Source organism: Chionomys nivalis, chromosome 20 (assembly GCF_950005125.1).
Source record: "Chionomys nivalis chromosome 20, mChiNiv1.1, whole genome shotgun sequence".
Lineage (NCBI taxonomy): Eukaryota > Metazoa > Chordata > Mammalia > Rodentia > Cricetidae > Chionomys > Chionomys nivalis.
This window is the reverse complement of record NC_080105.1, coordinates 8,425,902-8,431,551: the sequence shown is the minus strand read 5'-3', so window position 1 is coordinate 8,431,551 and position 5,650 is coordinate 8,425,902. Positions and strand designations below refer to the sequence as shown.

The window sequence follows — 5,650 nt, the reverse complement described above, 5'->3', positions numbered from 1 at the left end:
TACTATTTTAGGCAAATTTAATATACAATAAAATATATTTTTTTCAGTTAATACTGAGTAAGTTTGTTGGATCATGGTTATACTTCTACTCCAGGCTAAGGTAAATCATTTTCAATGACTGACTATAGCCTAGTGATTTGAATAGCCAAACATATGAAGAAACAAAAGTGTTAAAAATGAGCTCTCTACTTTCCCAATCTGTTTCCTATACATGCAAGGACAAAGCCACTTTGAAAAAGCATTCCCAAACACCACCACCACCACCAGCACCACCACCAACACCAACACCAACACCACCACCAACAACAATAAATTTGTGAAGAAAGCCAAGAAAACTAATCTCCTTTTTCTCATCAGCAGAAAATGACTGATAGAAAAGATGCACAAGTGCATTCAAGACTTCCTTCGGTCAAGAGGAAGGAGGACATAAAGGAGCAAGCTGATTGCCGTTGCACACGATGGAAGGAACTCCTCAGAAATGACATAAAAGAAATACTGAGGGAGGAATTGGCTGTAGAGCATGCAAGGATGAGGAAACTTTTCAGAAAGGATGTAGAGGAAATTATGGGACAAGTCAGGAATGAATTAAGCCGAATGTGTATGGAGCAGGTAGCTCTGCTGAAGGAGCAGGCAAAGGAGATACAACAGGAGCAGTACTTATGGCTGAAGGACCTCTTCAGAAGGGACCTAAAAGAGATGGTTTGTGAAGAGATTAAAAACTTATTTATTTATTTATTTATTTATTTAGTTAGTTAGTTATTATAGAAATCTGCCTCCTCCCCACCACCGCCCCCCATTTCCCTCCCCCTCCCCCAACCAACTCCTCCTCCCTCAGCAGCCCAAAGAGCAGTCAGGGTTCTCTGTCTTGTGGGAAGTCCAAGGATCTCCCACCTCCTTCTAGGTCTAGTAAGGTGAGCATCCAAACAGCCTAGGCTCCCACAAAGCCAGTAGGTGCAGTAGGATCAAAACCCAGTGCCATTGCTTTTGACTTCTCATTGTCTGCTATGTTCAGCGAGTCCGGTTTTATCTCATGCTTTTTTTAGACCCAGTCCAGCTGGCCTTGGTGAGTTCCTGATAGACCATCCCCATTGTCTCAGTGTGTGGGTGCACCCCTCGCAGTCCTGAGTTCTTTGCTCGTGCTCTCTCTCCTTCTGCTCCTCATTAGGGCCTTGGGATTTCAGTCCGGTGCTCCAATGTGGGTCTCTGTCTGTGTCTCCTTTCATTTCCTGATGAAGGTTAATATCCAGAAGGATGCCTATATGTTTTTCTTTGGGTTCACCTTATATAGCTTCTCTAGGATCACGAATTATAGGCTCAATGTCCCCTGTTTATGGCTAGAAAGCCATTATGAGTGAGTACATGCCATGTTCCTCTTTTGGGGTCTGGCTTACCTCACTCAGGATAATGTTTTCTATTTCCATCCATTTGCATGCAAAATTCAATAAGTCATTGTTTTTTACTGCTGAGTAGTACTCTAATATGTATATATCCCATACTTTCTGCATCCATTCTTCCATTGAAGGGCATCTAGGTTGTTTCCAGGTTCTGGCTATTACAAACAATGCTGCTATGAACATAGTTGATCATATACTTTTGTTGTATGATAGGGCATCTCTTGGGTATATTCCCAAGAGTGGTATTGCTGGGTCCTGGGGTAGGTTGATCCCAAATTTCCTGAGAAACCGCCACACTGCTTTCCATAGTGGTTGCACAAGTTTGCATTCCCACCAGCAATGGATGAGTGTACCCCTTACTCCACATCCTCTCCAGCAAAGGCTATCGTTGGTGTTTTTGATTTTAGCCATTCTGAATGGTGTAAGATGGTATCTCAAAGTTGTTTTGATTTGCATTTCCCTGATCGCTAAGGAGGTTGAGCATGACCTTAAGTGTCTTTTGGTTTTGTGACCTACTCTTGCATTGAAGAGGTGGATGCTGCAGTGTGTGCTTGGCCACACAAAGTTGATGGGCGTGTGGTGGAACCAAAGAGAGCCATTTCTAGAGAGGATTCTGTAAATTCTGGTGCCCATTTAACAGTGAAGAAAATCTTTGTTGGTGGTATTAAAGGGGATACAGAAGAGTATAACCTGAGAGACTACTTTGAAAAGTATGGCAAGATTGAAACCATAGAAGTTACGAAGACAGGCAGAGTGGGGAAAAAGAGAGGATTTGCTTTTGTGACTTTTGATGACCATGACACAGTTGATAAAATTGTTGTTCAGAAATACCACACTATTAAGGGGCAAAATTGTGAAGTGAAAAAGGTCCTTTCTAAACAAGAGATGCAGTCTTCTGGATCCCAGAGTGGTGGATCTGGCAATTTTATGGGTCGTGGAGGCAACTTTGGAGGTGGTGGAGGTAATTTTGGTCGTGGTGGAAACTTTGGTGGAAGAGGAGGCTACGGTGGTGGAGGTGGTGGCGCAGAGGTAGTTATGGAGGTGGTGATGGTGGATATAATGGATTTGGAGGTGATGGTGGCACCTATGGTGGTGGTCCTGGTTACAGCAGTAGAGGAAGCTGTGGTGGTGGTGGTGGACCAGGCTATGGAAACCAAGGTGGTGGATATGGTGGTGGTGCAGGAGGAGGACATGACAGTTACTATGAAGGAGGAAATTTTGGTGGAGGTAACTATGGTGGTGGGAACTATAATGACTTTGGAAATTATGGTGGACAACAGCAATCAAATTATGGACCCATGAAAGGGGGCAGTTTTTGTGGAAGAAGCTTAGGCAGTCCTTATGGTGGTGGCTATGGATCAGGTGGTGGATGTGGTGGATATGGTAGCAGGAGGTTTTCAAAAACAGCAGAAAAGGGCTACATTTCTTAGCAGGAGAGAGAGAGTGAGGAGTTGTCAGGAAAGCTGCAGGTTACTTTGAGACAGTCATCCTAAATGCATTAGAGGAACTGTAAAAATCTCCAGCCAACCCTTAAAATACCAGCTGGGAACTAAGCTGTATGATTTTAATCTTTCTCTACTGACAGAGAGAACAGGTTCCTGTATCAACCCCAAAGCTTAGAAAGAGAACCATTAACCAGAATGGAACCTTTGCAATTAGGGTTTTATTCTATCATTGATTTCCCTCTCACAGAGGACAGTAGACTGCATTAGAACTTGTTGTAGCACAGCTAGGCCATGTACGTGCGCAACACGTTCACAATGTGTAGTTTGAAATAAAAAATCTCCATTGTTTCTGTTTGCTCTCCTTTGGACAGAGGGCTCAATTTGCTTGACCCTCTTTCCTTGCCTTTTAAAAATGTTTCACACTGATACTAGACTACTTTTGAAGAACACATCTGATATTTCTTACACATCCATTTCTGTTGTTGGTTGGTTTCTGCCTCTGTGCAATAGATGTGTTTAACTTTATTCACTAATTATTGTCCCCAAAGCTTTATAGCATCTGCTTCTCCTTTTTCCTAGAAGCAGCTGTATTCATATAATTGTGTGTCTCTTGTTGTTGACACTCTTAATATCTCTGCTCCTACTGTCTGTGATCTCAAGTCAAATCTAATATGTACAATTAGAAATCATATATGACTTTACCCCTAAATACCTTGAGATAGTAAAAAGTGTTCAATACTTAACAACTAAAACTCTTCACATATGCCTATTTTTAAGAAAAAAAATCCTGTAAGCATGCTAAAATTAAAAAATTTCAATTACAGTTATTAAAATGAAGTAAAAATACTGTGTAATACTTTAAGAATCATTGTCTTGGGGCTAGAGAGATGGCTTAGTGGTTAAGAGCATTGCTGGCTCTTCCAAAGGTCTGGAGATCAATTCCCAGCAACCACATTGTGGCTCCCAACCATCTATAATGGGGTCTGGTGCTCTCTTCTGGCCTGCAAGCTTACACACAGACAGAATATTGTATACATGATAAACAAATAAATATTTTTTAAAAAGAATCATTTTCTTCCATTTACATGTATAGTTTAAGATAGAAAATCATTAATTTGAAATATATTAATTATTAATTTGAGGAAGAGAATTATTGTTTATTAAACACTCTTGGGTAGTAGTATTGCAAGTTCTCTGAGGAAATATTCATGCAAGGTCAAACCTTTAGTTGTGAGACTTGTTTTTACATGTTACATCTTATCTAATTCGTGTTTGTGGATATGTGACACATCATGACATAAATATTTCAATCAACAATGACAAAAATCATGGCTTCATGATTTATAGTCAGTTCTAGGAGAAAGTAATTCATTTTCAGTTCCTAGTGATTTGACACAAAATGGGCATATGTGAGGAAGTTTAACTGTTAAGTATTGAACACTTTTTACTTTCTCAGGGTTTACAACTTGTGACTTGTAAAGATAATTTTAAAAATAAGCACCTAGAGATAAGAAAAATTCTGCTAGGAAACCAAGCAAATGAACCCTTCACCTTCCCTCCTGCAGAGAACTGCTCCAGAACACAAAAAAAAGAAAAGCTATAAAGGAGCCCATGACAGTGCCCCTTCACGTTCAGGAAAGCCCTTGGTGGAAACAGATGAGGAAAGTGTGGATGACCAGAATGATTCCCACTGCATGCCTCTAAAGGATCTCATCAAAGAAGATTTAAAAGAAAATTTTCGTGAAATTCTTGAAAAATATAAATACAATACATGTATGAAGAAAGAACTACCTCATATCTTTAAAGGAAGAAAACAGCTAAGGGTAATCACCTTGAATTTTATTTTACTTTTCTTATTTAATGTTATTAAGCTCTACATTTTTCTATGTTCCCCTCTTTAAGGGTTTCTATCATCTTCATAAAGTTATATTTAATGTCGTTTTCTTCTGCCTTTTCTGAGCTAGGATGTTCAGGTCTTCCTATCATGCGACCACTGCGATCTGGTGTTACCATGTTGTGTTTTAGGTTGTTGAATGTATTCTTGTATTGGTGCATACCCATTTCTCCTTCCAGTTGGTGCTGGCAGTGTGCTTGCCTCTTGCTCCAGTCTTTACAGTTGGTGTCTGTGTCTCAGGGATCCTTTCTTGACTGATCATTGAAGTTGCTCTCTGTGTCTTAGGGAGCTGCTTTTGGCTGGCTCCATGCAGTTGCTTTCTGTATCTCAGGATGCAGCTGAGTTCTCTGGGAATGGGTGAGTTTGGCAGTGGAGTGGGACTTGAAGAGTACAGGGTCTGATCAATGGTGGGTGTTGGACCAGCATGCCTGCAGGTGGCTTGCCTGCTGGCCTCCTAGGGAAGTTGAGGTAGGTGGAAGAGGGGTCCAGGGTTTAGCCCTGGGTTCTAGGACCTAGAGACTGACTGACCAGCAGGGAGCTGGTCATTCACCTCTTGGTCTGCTCTGTGCAGCTGCATTCTGTGCCTCAGAGATCCTCTGAGTTCACAGGAGATGGATGGGTTTGGGTGTCCAGTGGGATGTTTAGATGGCAGGGTCTGTCTGATTGATGGGGGATTTGGAGCAGCCTACCTGCAGGAAACTTTCCTGTTGGCCTGCTAGTGAAGTTGTGGCAGATGGGGGAGCATCCTAGGGCCTCGGGACTGGGCTGTCCAGCCGGGAAGCAGTTCACTAAACTTTTGGTACATTCTGTGCCTTAGGGATCCTCTGAGGTCACAGGGGATAGCTAGTGATGCCGTAAGTAGCAAAACATGCATGAATATATTTAACTTTTTCTTCATCCAAACACTGTAATATGTA

The 5,650-nt window shown here is 41.5% G+C and overlaps 1 pseudogene; it reads left to right on the top strand.

Moving 5' to 3' along the window:
* Window positions 1-363: 363 nt before the first annotated feature.
* On the top strand, window positions 364-2,824 carry LOC130863144 (heterogeneous nuclear ribonucleoprotein A3-like; annotated as a pseudogene).
* Window positions 2,825-5,650: the final 2,826 nt, after the last annotated feature.